The sequence below is a fragment of the Heptranchias perlo genome, chromosome 11 (genome assembly GCF_035084215.1).
Source record: "Heptranchias perlo isolate sHepPer1 chromosome 11, sHepPer1.hap1, whole genome shotgun sequence".
NCBI lineage: Eukaryota > Metazoa > Chordata > Chondrichthyes > Hexanchiformes > Hexanchidae > Heptranchias > Heptranchias perlo.
In genome coordinates this window covers 54,886,014-54,899,725 of record NC_090335.1, presented here as the reverse complement: position 1 = coordinate 54,899,725, position 13,712 = coordinate 54,886,014, and the positions used below count along the sequence as shown (strand labels likewise).

At 40.0% G+C, this 13,712-nt stretch overlaps 1 protein-coding gene across 2 annotated transcripts in view; it reads left to right on the top strand.

Moving 5' to 3' along the window:
- The window catches only part of LOC137327358 (CD166 antigen-like), a 229,694-nt gene extending 226,663 nt beyond the window's left edge, over window positions 1-3,031 (top strand). For both annotated transcript variants that reach the window (XM_067993066.1, XM_067993067.1), the window contains exon 16: window positions 486-3,031. The gene's annotated coding sequence lies outside the window, so the exon portion shown is untranslated. The remainder of the gene's footprint in view (window positions 1-485) is intronic.
- Window positions 3,032-13,712: the final 10,681 nt, after the last annotated feature.

Genomic DNA, 13,712 nt, shown 5'->3' with positions numbered 1-13,712 from the left:
CATATCAACTAACTTAGTACAGAATGTGTTTCGAATCTAGGACTTTGTGATCTGTATGATGCAGTTATACGCTGGACGGTGCTTTACTCACTAACCTATTCGGAGGAAGCTAGCTGTAGGAGGGTTATAGTCTCAAACTGTATCAGGACCATGTATATTTATTTAATTAGAATCACAGACAGGCATTTTGGTCTGTACCAGTGTTTTTCTCCACAATTCACCACCATTCATTCTTTGAGTAAAAGTGCAGAGATATGCTAAATAATTTTATACAGTGCATTTAAATCTGTATTCCTATAATTCACTCCACAGTCTATGTGATCCTAATTCTGACCTTTGACCCACAAAACTGGCACTTGTTCAGTACTCCTGTCCATGCTCCGTACACACACATATATATATATTGCTTGGGATATATAAAACAATGAATTTCAAATAAGGTGCATTCCAGTTTGATGGTGGCTTGTTTTTTCTCTTCTTTCTAGGGAAAGAAAAACATCTATCAAGATACAGATTGGCCAAGGACATGATTGCCATTGAAACAGCGAATTGTAAGATATGCTGAAATTGGCAGCGAGTTAAAATTGCCGTGCTCCACCACCACTGGCAATGCCTTATCTCTAAGACACAGAAGTACAAATATCTCCAGCTGAATATCCAAATATTTTGAATGAAACACATTGAATCTGTTTTTGTTACTCTTTGAGGGCTGAAGTAGCATTTTACCCAAACAGTTGTACAAGAGGGGAAATTTTCTCCTCTGACACAACAATGAAGAGGAAATTATGCCCTGATTTTTCATTGGATTCAATGCATACAGTACATGACTAATATTAGAAAGAGGTAACTAAGAGATATCTTACTCACACTAAGGTACTCAGTCCTCAAAGGGATAATAAAGTTCCCCATTGCAACAAGTGAGGGTTTAAGTTCATTATTTTTTTAAAAAATGTGTTTCATTGTTTTGAATATCTGCACTGATGTGTTTGCTTTAAATGTTAATATAATTTTCCAGGGGGTGGTGAATGCTTTCATATGCCATTTCCTTATGGCATTGGTTTATGGGTTAATGTGGATCATACTGCAAATGTATTTTTTTTTTAAATATTAGCTTCAGGTTAATTTCCATGGCAATTCTGGTTAGTAAGAGTTGGTACAATGCAAAGATTTCAAACCTACTGAAAATCCACCAGCTGAGTTGTTAAAACATTTTTGGACTTCTGTGGAACTTCCATTATCCTTCATAATGGAGGGAAGCCCTAGCAGATAATTGAGAGTCTCTGAATTTTGGTTTTGGATGTGTGGTACAGCAATCCCCTAGGAATGGGAAGGAAGATAAGTACAAGTAAAAGCATACCTTGAATCTAATCTTTCTGGGTTGCAAGGTTGATTTATGTTAGGAGGAGATTGGGGTTGGAAAAGGCCAACATCTCATCCAAAGCTTTATCCTCCAACTATTCTGAAGGATAATAGGGAAGGCAGATATTTGGAGCACAGATAATGGAGGTTCCACTGTCCCAAATCATTTACTGGCTTGCATTTAAATTTTCCTGATCCTCATCACAGCCCTGCTGCTGGTTTAACCAACTAGTCTCACAGCTTAAAGCACACTGTGTAATGGCCAATTTCAGTTTGTTGGAATAAGTCTGTTTTTACAGCGATATACCCTCCTGCCCTCACACTCACGTTATTTTGGAGAAAAGTACATGAATATATTCTCATACAATGTGGTCATGACTATAGTGCCTCCCGCCAAAACTGGAAATAGGGAGGGAAGAAGAGATGCAAGTGTATAATTAATGGATCCTTTTATACTAATCTTACGTGAGGCATCTATAGATTACATACTTAAGTGAGTGAGATATGGCAGATGGTATCCAAAAAAAGTATGAAAAAATTAGAGGCCAAATATAAATGATAAATAGGAATTCAAACTCTTGTTTACAAACACTCTGCAAAACTCTCTGTCCACTCAGCAACTTGGTTTATAACTTTAGTGCATTATGTAGACATGATTTGAGCAAAAAAAATTTGAGGATGGGAAAAGTCAACTCTGATTGCTATGTGTAGCATCGTAAATACACTCAAAGAATGTGTTTACAATGTCATTTGCACACTGACTGGATCCCCATATGGTTTTCACCAGACAAAAAACACGAGAGTTTTTAGAAAAATAAAAGTAGAAGATATCAATTAATCAGGTGTTTAATTTGCCATAAAAAGTACTAAATGTCTAGACATTGTGGGATGACTGATGAATACACAAGATGTTTGTATGATAAATATGCTAAGATTGTGCACGTTTAAGGAATTTATTCAATTAGTTTCTGTGGTGACCTGATATGGGCTACTTTTTTCTCTGCAAACTACAGTCTCCATTTGTGTGATGTCCCTTAGTTCATGTACTGTAGTGAGTTAGACTTTTTAAAAACATATTCTCCAGCTGTTTGTTGTAGCACATTCAAAGAGGTTGTGGACCCATGGAAATTCACATACCTCCCCAGAATATTTACATGTTAGTGTGTTTATTCAGTCCCTACCACAAATAATTGAGGTTAGCAGAGCAGGCAATTAACTAAAATTGGGTCATTTAAAATGACATCTGGATTTTTTTTATTCATTAATCAATGATATATTGTGTATTCTATGTTTTTCTGTTATGTAGGTACAGCACTAAGTGTATAGTAGATGGACCTAATGGTTCCACAAAGACTTGTTATTCCTCAATGATTGACCATATCTCAGACCAGGGAAAATCAATGTTGTCCTCTAATCCTGCAACATGTGTCCACACATAGCCTCACTGAGACATCATTAACAAAAAATGTTAGTTTGCGGTTTTCATGGAAAAGTGGATGGAACGGCAAACACCAGTAGAAATCCCAGAATCCCCTGTAATAAAAGTGGAATTTAACTTATTCAGTCACCATATGCAAGTGACCCTAATTAGTTAGCCTGATTCGCTGTACAAAAACAGTTCCTGATCTTTAATCTTTCCAGTTTGCTAAAAATAAATGTTTTGAAGCTTTAATGGTCTACAGTGTATTATTTATTCCGTGGTAAAACTGATTGAATTCCACACCTGCTGTTTATGTTCAATATGTGTGCTTAAAAAGCAGAAGCAGCTGTTAGGGGTACAGTGCTCCCAGAATTACTTCAGCCTGTAAGTGAATTCATGAACAAAGGCTATCCAAGGATTATAATTTTTAACTAGATTAGATCGAGTTACATATGTGAGGCATCTAAAGCTGATAAAAAGGCATGAAACTAATGGCAAATTAGCTAGCTGAATTAGAAAGCAGAAGTTCAGGATACATGGAAAAGGCAGCCTTGCGATGTGGGGTCCATACTGCTAACGCCATTCACAAACTTTGGAGGAGTGTACTTATAGTAATAAGATAGCATTTGCCAATTAGATCAAGCAATGTGAGCAGGTGACTACTGTACGAGAGATCAACAGCACTCGTGGACACATTAGTATCTTATATCCATCCATTTAATGTGAATAAAGATAAGGTAATGTATATATGAAGCACGAAGACAGAGTGAATGGGAGTCCATCGGCAAAGTTATAGTTGTGATCGTATTTCTAGTTTGAGATCCTAAAGTTTTTCTAGATTACCTTTGGGGTCAAGGGTAAATGTCAGTTTCATCTTGGAAATTTTATTACCTGTGGCTACTTATCTCTTTCAGAGGATTAAGTAAATTGAATAAACTCAAATGCACATGGTTTGTTGGAGGAAGGGACTCATTGGGTGTATCTCATTACATACTTTCCTAACCTGCGGCAGAAGAGAACAATGCAAAGCTTCCAAATTGTCCTGTGTAAAAATAACATTTACTGATTTGATCTTTAAACTTCATGAATTATTATTCACAATTAAACGAGTGCTGGGCTAACATTAGATTTGTTTACAAATAGCTAGGGTGCTTTTTCACATTTTATAGAGAAGAGTTGTAACCTACACATCATGGCTTAGACCAGGTCATACAAAGAAGTTTCAGAACAGTCCCAGGTTTAATCCCCAGTCTTCACTGAGTTAGTGACCCAACTACTGACTGCTGAGATAAGCTTAATGCAAAGTGAAAGAAATGTTACAAGTTGTGTTTACATAGGGAAAATAGAAGTAGTAATATAGGATAATGTTAATTGGGAGATTCATGTTGGAGTTTTGTTTGTTAGTGATCAAATTGGAGATATACTTTTTTCTATTTAAATAGGCAATAGTACTCATCTGGGAAAAATAACAAAGCAAAGATTTATAAATTTACACATAAATGGGAACCAAGAGAAGGAGGAGTGCTCCTCTGGGCCCTACAAGCAGTTTGGGACTCCCCTGCCCTGGACTGTACTCCACCACCACCCCCCCACCCCCCCACTCCGTACGACGAGACACCCCAGACCTCACACTAAATGAGTGCTAGTGAGTGGCCAAGGGCTGCCTGAATGTCAGCAGGCTGGTAGACACATCCTGCCCCGTTCCCCACCAGGTCATACAAATAAATTTCTTTGGCAAGGAGAGGTTGTACCAGGTGGAGAAAGGTTAGGTTTGATTCCACAGGCATATAAAAAAACTAACCATTTTAGAACTGATTAGTTTCATTTTGTTTTTATGGCTACTGTTAAAAATTACCTCCCTTATTAAAGTCCCATTGAACCATTCTTTGACAAAGCTTTCAACTATTAGGGGTTAGAACAGGCACAAAGAGATGCACAAGAATAACCAATGCAGGGTTTTCCTGCTCCATCAGTGATACTGATCATAATTGAATTTGGACAAGTGATGGAGGATGTACCTTCACACTGGTGCAGTATGACTGCAAAGCCAACTTTTTAAATCTTAAAAAGGCCATATGAACACAGAACTGAAGTACACAAGTACAAAATGCATTAGAAATTACAAGAATTCCCCCACCCACTTTAGTGGATATATTGTACAGCTCCCAGAAAAAGAAAATGAATGTTGTGCCACTTAACTCTAAGAGCGAGCTGGATCTTGAAATGAAAGGGTAAAGTATAGGCAGAGTAAATCAGATACTCCACAGCGCATCAGCGTTTCTGTGCAACTTCAGCTAAAAAAATTTTGTCCAAAGTTGCTGAAAGTACGAGCTGATAACGACACAGTGAAAGGAACAGGGCAACCAACAGTGTATCTCCTTAAAGACTGGGAAACAAAGAGTGAAAGGACTGAGAAGGAGAGTGAATTAAAGGGGATGAATTCAATGTCAATTCAGTTACAGAAAGAGAAATAAAGAAAGGAAAATAAAGATTGGCTTAAGAGAGAGGAAAAAAGAGGCAGAAAGGAAAAGAAAGAAAAAAACTTTAATTTAAAATGACAATTTTAAAATCTGAAGGAATGAGACTGCACACTTGTAATAGTTAATTTTCAGTGCCAGAGGTTGATTGACAGTCATTAACGCTTAGCACATCGTTAAAAGGGTACTTACTTTTGTAATTACTAGCCCCAAATATCTGTGGCGGGTTTAGTTCCTTTCTACCGTACAAATACAGCAACTCCATGACATTCAATGCATGTAAATAATGAGGCAGACGGCGAAATGCTGTTTTTGCAAAGCTAACGGTGGAGTGGTGCAACTCGGACAGCAACTTTTGGATATTCGCGTTTAACCGCGCATCTGCCCCTCGCCTGAAGTTGCTGTACCATTTACACATTAACAGCGAGCGCTACTAACCTCACCGTTATTTTGACAGGAAAGTCCAGCCCAATGTTTCCCCATATAGAGCATTGCCCTGGCTATTTCCACACTGCATTTTAATATATTTACATATATATAAACCCAAATCTCTTTTTTCAGGGTATAAGCTTGAAATATACATATGTAAGACATCCCATAATACCAAATTTAATGATCAACTTGTGGGAACAGAAGGGAAGCATTAGCCATTAAACTGCACACTAAAGTGCACACTGGAGAGTGTCACATAGTGACTAGTGGTAATTCAGAGAAATCTACAGCTGCCAAGACGAGTTTCAAAGTATGGTAAGTTTATACAGATCCTGTACAACCAAATGTAGGCAATTTTATAAACTGTCATTTAGGTTTGAGAGAATGCAGAATGTTTATTTTCAGTATCACGACACTGGTGGGGAACGGGGCAGGATGTGTCTACCAGCCTGCTGACATTCAGGCAGCCCTTGGCCACTCACTAGCACTCATTTAGTGTGAGGTCTGGGGTGTCTCGTCGTACGGGGTGGGGGGGTGGTGGTGGAGTACAGTCCAGGGCAGGGGAGTCCCAAACTGCTTGTAGGGCCCAGAGGAGCACTCCTCCTTCTCTTGGAGTTAGAAAACTAACCTTTAATGCCCTTTGCTGCTTCAGATCCTATTCTCACTTGACTTCAGAGTTACAATTGTGGTTGGGGCCCGATCTACATATTTAAAGAAGAACCCCCCTGGCTTCAGGCAGGTGTCTTTGCTGATTGCTCAGCAGAGCAGGTTAAAATTGAAGGTGGCGGGACTTTGGCGGGTAAGTCACCAAGTCAGTTTTAACCGCCTACCCACCCAGGTAGGGTTAAAATCGACCTCTCTGTGTTACATGTGTAATTCTATAGAGAGATAAGGAGCTGCATTTGGTGTTCAATGAGTCAAAAAAAGTTTTATGATTTCTAAATAGTTGAATACTTAGCTTCTTTACACAAGCAAATGTCAGTAAAATAATCTGTAAATTGCAATTTTAAAGTTAACAGAGTACATTGTAGAAAATGTGATTTTTCAGTCAATTTCATACTTCATTCATTTCAATTGGCAAAGCAACAGCTCATTATACATAACCAGACAGCTATGAAAGAGATATCTTGAAAAAAAAGGCACAGCACTGTAACCTTAATGACCCTACATTGTGTCAATCATCATGGCAACATAACAGGCTATTTGTCTCATTAAGTAAATATTTACAGCTACTTAGTTAAATTATTGGAGGGTCACCAGTGCCTAAGGCTTCACTGATCCTGTATCTAGCATTCTCCAAGATGAGTAGCCAGAAAGACCAGTAACACTAAAGACGGTGTTTTAGCAATAAATTCTTTCTTCTCTGGCAACTAACGGTGGAGCTTAACAGCGCTCTTAGTTTTTAGAGGTGAATTGGAGGAGCAAGTTCCTGGGTTTGCACATGCGCAGTGAAACGTGGAAATCATGAACTTGCTCCTACTGGTTCGCCGGTGATATTACAGCTTCGAATTAAAGGGATATCGCATGCTGCAATCAGAGAAATCATTGAAAAAACCCAAACTTGCTTAACTGCCCAGCTGGAAAGTAACTAATTAGACCACCAAACAGGTATGCTTAAAATTCCAAGTCTAAACTAAGTTTTAAAAGCACAATTAGTTTTAATGACTGCCAAACAACTAAAAATTAACTTTTAAAAATGTGGAGTCTCATTACTCCTTATTTTAATAGATTTTGGTCATTAAAAAAAATTTAAATTAAAAAATTATTTTTTATTTTTCCCTTCTGGTCTCTTTAATTTAATTCAAATATTTCTTTGGCTTTTATAAAAAAAAGTTTAAATTTTATTTACAATGACATCCAGAATATACTAACTTTAAATGAATGAAGTCTGCTTGCCTGCTTGAGCAATGCAGCCTGAATCTGTGGGTGTGACTTCTCTTCCTGACAGATTTTGTGGGCGTGTCTTCTCACAGACGTTTCCAGCCGTGGCAACTCACGCTGCTCAGACGCTGGGTTGATTAAACAAAATGTGCATTAAATTGTGCAAATTCAAGCAATTGGACACCACAGAGCCTGCAGTAAGTATTTTTGTTAATTAGATTCGCAGGTACTGTGGTGAGCATTGTCTCACCGCTTTGCGCACTTTCTGGCCCATAATGGCTATCGCAACACAGCTAAAATCCACTAGACATGGAAACAGTGGGTAACAGTGCACCCTAATAATAAAACTCACCAAAAGTAGCTGCCAGGGTTCTCTGAAAACCACTCCATAAGGGTCACTCCTTATCACACTGTGCACTATGATAGTAATACAACAACTACTTGCAATTATAGAGCACCTTTAACGTAGTAAAACGTCCCAAGGCACTTCAAAGGAGCGTTAGTGAACAAAATTTGACAATAGTCCCAATAACCAGCATTTGCATAGCATGTTTAACATAGGGAAAAGTTCCAAGTCACTTCACAGAGGGGAAAAGTAGTGGAGACCAAATCCTGTGAGAGATTATTAAAAATGTTGAAGAGATGTGTTTTAGGAAGGTTTTTAAATGTGAGGAGGGAGATTGGGAAGAGGCGAGTGCTCCAAATAGGACTAAGGGAGTCTGCCGCCATACATGAAGTGGAGGGGGGGGGGGATAAGACCATAATAAGACCATAAGAGATAGGAGCAGGAGTAGGCCATTCGGCCCCTCGAGCCTGCTCCGCCATTCGATGAAATCATGGCTGATCTGATTTTTACCTCAACTCCACTTTGCCGCCTTTTCCCCATATCCTTTGACTCCCTTGCTCATCAAAAATTTGCCTTGAATGTATTCAATGACTCAGCCTCCACAGCTTTTTAGGGTAAAGCATTCCAAAGATTCACGAGCCTCTGGGAGAAGAAATTCCTCCTCATTTCCGTCTTAAACGGGCGACCCCCTATTCTGAGACTATGCCCCCTAGTTTTAGATTCCCCCATGAGGGGTAACATCCTCTCAGCATCTAACCTATCGAGTCCCCTCAGAATCTTGCATGTTTCAATAAGATCTCCTCTCATTCTTCTAAACTCCAATGAGTATAGACCCAACCTGTTCAATCTTTCCTCATAAGACAACCCTTCCATACCCAGAATCAACTTAATGAACCTTCTCTGAACCGCCTCCAATGGAAGTATGTCCTTCCTTAAATAAGGGCACCAGAACTGTACGCAGTACTCCAGGCATGGTCTCACCAGCAACCTGTACAGTTGTAGCATGACTTCCCTGCTTTTATACTCCATCCCCCTACAAATAAAGGCCAATATTCTGTTTGCCTTCCGGATTACCTGCTGCACCTGTATGTTGACTTTTTGTGTTTCATGTACGAGGACACCCTGATCCCTCTGTAGTATTTCTCCATTCAAATAATATTTTGCTTTTTTATTTTTCCTCCCAAACTGGATGACTTCACATTTTCCCACCTTATATTCCATCTGCCAAATTTTTGCCCATTCGCTTAACCTGTCAATATCCCTTTGCAGACACTTTGTGTCCTCATCGCAACTTGCTTTTCCACCTATCTTTGTATTATCAGCAAATTTGGCCACAAGACACTCTGTTCCTTCATCCAAGTCATTGATATATATTGTAAATAGTTGAGGCCCCAGCACTGAGCCCTGCGACACCCTACTAGTTACAGATTGCTATTTTGAAAATGACCCTTTTATCCCGACTCTATGTTTTCTGTTAGTTAACCAATCCTCTATCCATGCCAGTATATTACCCCCAACACCATAAGCTCTTGTGCAGTAATCTTTTATGTGGCACCTTATCAAATGCCTTTTGGAAATCCAAATATACTGCATTCATTGGTTCCCCTTTATCCACCCTGCCCGTTACTTTCTCAAAGAACTCTAATAAATTTGTCAGACATGATTTCCCTTTCATAAAACAGTGTTGACGCTCCTTGATTGTATTATGAGTCTCCAAATGTCCTGATACCACTTCCTTAATAATGGATTCTAGATTCTAGCATTTTCCCAATGACAGATGTTAGGCTAACTGGTCTATAGTTACCTGCTTTCTGTCTCACTCCCTTCTTCAATAGGGGTGTTATGTTTGCAGTTTTCCAATCCGTGGGACCTTTCCAGAATCTAGTGAATTCTGGAAGGTTACAACCAATGCATCCACTATCTCTGTAGCCACTTCCTTTAAGACCCTCGGATGCAAGCCATCAGGTCCAGGGGACTTGTCAGCCTTTAGACCCATTAGTTTACCTAGTACTTTTTCTCTAGGTGATAGTGATTGTTTTCAGTTCCTCCCTCCCCTTTGCCCCTTGATTTTCTACTATTATTGGTATATTATTAGTGTCTTCTACTGTGAAGACAGATACAAAATATCTGTTCAATTCCTCTGCCATTTCCTTGTTTTCCATTATTATTTCTGCAGTCTCATCCTCCAAGGGACCAATGTTTACTTTAGCTACCCTCTTCCTTTTTATATACCTGTAGAAGCTTTTAGGGTCAGTTTTTTAATATTTCTTGCTAGTTTACTCTCATGATTTATTTTCTCCCTCTATTATTCTTTTAGTCATCCTTTGCTGGTTTTTAAAGTTGTCCCAATCTTCGGGCTTACCAGTAATCTTTGCCATGTTGTATGCTTTCTCTTTTAACCCGATACCATTCTTTACTTCCTTAGTTAGCCATGGTTGGTGCACCCTTTTTGTGGAGTCTTTCCTCCTCACAGGGATGTATTTTTGTTGCGAGTCATAAAATATCTTTTTAAATGTTTGCCACCATCATACCATCTGATCTGTTTACCCAGTCCACTTTAGCCAATTCCACCCTCATTCCTTTATAATTGCCCTTATTTAAGTTTAATACAGTAGTTTCAGACCCAAGATCCTCACTCTCAAACTGGATGTGAAATTCTATCATGTTATGATCACTGCTTCCCAAGGGATCCTTTACTTTGAGATCATTAATTAATCCTGCTTCGTTACCCATTACCAGATGCAAAATGGCCTGTTCCCTGGTTGGTTCCCCAACGTATTGGTCTAAGAAACAGTCCCTAATACACTCTATGAACTCCTCCTCAGGACTATTTTTGCCAATTTGATTTGTCCAATCTATGTGAAAGTTAAAATCGCCCATGATTATTGCATTACCTTTTTTTACAAGCCCCCCTCATTTCCTGATTAATATTTTGCCCGACAGTGTAGCTACTGTTAGGGGGCCTATAAACTACTTCCACCAGTGATTTCTTTCTCTTGCTATTTCTTACCTCCACCCAAATCTTGATCTTCTGAGCCAAGATCATTTCTCACTATTATACCAATGTCATCCTTTATTAACAGAGCTACCCCACCACCTTTACCTTTTTTTCCTATCCTTCCAAAATGTTAAATAACCCTGAATATTTAGCTCCCAACCTTGGTCACCTTGCAACCACGTCTCTGTAATGGCCACGAGATCATACCCATTTGTTTCTATTTGTGCCATCAATTCATCTATCTTATTACGAATGCTGCGTGCATTCAGATAAAGAACCTTTAATTTTGTCTTTTTACCATTCTTTCCTACCCTGGCCCCATTTGCTAGTGCACTCTTATGTTTGTACGCTCCGTCCCTTCCTGACACATTCTGTTTATCATTACCCCCATCACTTTCCTGCACTACTTCCTTGGCTTTTCTCTTTATCAATCTAAACTTTGCCCCACCTGAGTCCTCCCCCTCCCCTCTATTTAGTTTAAAGCCTTTTCTACCACCCTGTTAGCCAGAACACTGGTCCAAGCATGGTTCAGGTGAAGTCCATCCCAACGGAACAGCTCTCTTTTTCCCCAGTACTGGTGCCAGTGCCCCATGAATCGAAACCCATTTCTCCCACACCAATCATTGAGCCACGCATTCATCTCTCTGATCTGATTTACCCTGTGCCAATTTGCTTGTGGCTCAGGTAATAATCCGGAGATTATCACCTTTGTGATTCTGCTTTTTAATTTAGTCCCTAGCTGCTCAAACTCCCTCAGCATAACCTCTTTCTTGGTCCTACCTAGGTCGTTGGTACCTACGTGGACGACAATTGGATCCTCCCCCTCCCACTCCAAGTTTCTCTCCAGCCCTGAGGAGATGTCCTTAAACCTGGCACTGGGTAGGCAACACAGCCTTCGGGACTCTCACTCTTGGCTGCAGAGAACTGTATCTATCCTTCTAACTATACGGTCACCTACAACAACCACATTCCTTTTAACTCCCCAGGAGGTCAGAGTTAGAGGAACAAAAGACTGGTGTAGGTTGCAAAGGCAGGCAGGATGAGGCTGTGGAAGGATTTGTGGACAAAGAGATGGACTTTAAATTTGATCCTTTTGGGCACTTGAGCCATTGTAAATCAGCAAGAAGTACATTAGGGAATCTGGGGCACATCTTGACTTTGAGCAATAGTGTAAAACGGGCGACAGCAAGTCAGCGTCCCATTTTACACCTCTCCTGGTTTTTCTTTCCATCGCAATCAGTATGTTTTCATGTTTTAGCAGCACTGGGGAGAGGTAGGGGCAGTGGTAGGCAATGTTGTGTAGGTGAATGTGGTATTTGAAGCTCAGTTCTGGATTGAACAGAATGCTGATGACGTGCAGTCTGGTCCTGCCTGAGTGAGCAGGCAGGGAGGGGAATGGAGTTGATATAGAATTTGGTTGTAGAATTTTTGGCAGGGACCAAAAACAATGGCTTTGCCTTGTTGATATTCAATCACAGAAAATTTTGGTTCATCTATGACTTCTCAGACAGGCAGTCTGGCAGCACAGAAAAGGTCACAAGGTCAAGAGAAGTAGTGAAGAGATACTGGAAAGTGCTCGTGTCTACAAATGATGTCAGAGGTACAGAGGATGAAGAGATTCATAGATTTTTGGGATACTCCAAAGATGACCATACAGGAGTTGGAGAAAAAGCCTTTCCTGGAGATGTTAATAGATAGGAAGCAGAGAGTAGGAATCAATGGATCTTTTTGAGGGTGACAGGCAGTGACTAGTAGGGTACCGCAGGGATCAGTGCTTGGACCCCAGCTATTCACAATATATATCAATGATTTGGATGAGAGAACCAAATGTAATATTTCCAAGTTTGCTGATGACACAAAACTAGGTGGGATCGTGAGTTGTGAGGAGGATGCAAAGAGGCTTCAAGGCAATTTAGACAAGTTGAGTGAGTGGGCAAATACATGGCAGATGCAGTATAATGTGGATAAATGTGAAGTTATCCACTTTGGAAGGAAAAAACAGAAAGGCAGAGTATTATTTAAATAGTGATAGATTGGGAAATGTTGATGTTCAAAGGGACCTGGGTGTCCCTGTACACCAGTCACTGAAAGCAAACATGCAGGTGCAGCACGCAGTTAGGAAGACAAATGGTATGTTGGCCTTCATTGCAAGAGAATTTAGAAGAATGAGAGGGGATCTCATTGAAATATAAATTTCTGACAGGGCTAGACAGACTGGATGCAGGGAGGATGTTTCCCCTGGCTGGGGGTCCAGAACGAGGGGTCACAGTCTCAGGATATGGGGTAGGACATTTAGGACTGAGATGAGGAGAAATTTCTTCACTCAGAGGGTGGTGAACCTGTGGAATTCTCTACCACAGAAGGCTGTGGAGGACAAGTCACTGAATATATTTAAGAAGGAGCTAGATAGATTTCTAGACACAAAAGACCTCAAGGGGTATGGGGAGAGAGCGGGAATATGGTACTGAGATAGAAGATCAGCCATGATCATATTGAATGGCGGAGCAGGCTCAAAGGGCCAAATGGCCTACTCTTGCTCCTATTTTCTATGTTTCTATGTGCTGGGTGCAGAGATACCCAGGTGTTCCAGCAGAGTAGCACAGCCCCTTTGGCAGAGAAGTCCAGATGTATGGGCAATGTATGACATTGTATTGTACTGGAGAATTGCAAAAGAAAAACTATTTACCTTCAGTTGTTATAAATGAATTGTCACCTAATAAGTAACCACTCAAATTGGATTTTTCTGTGAAATTAGGGTGCATCCATTCTGGAGCACATGGTGGGGGTGGGGGGTGTCAC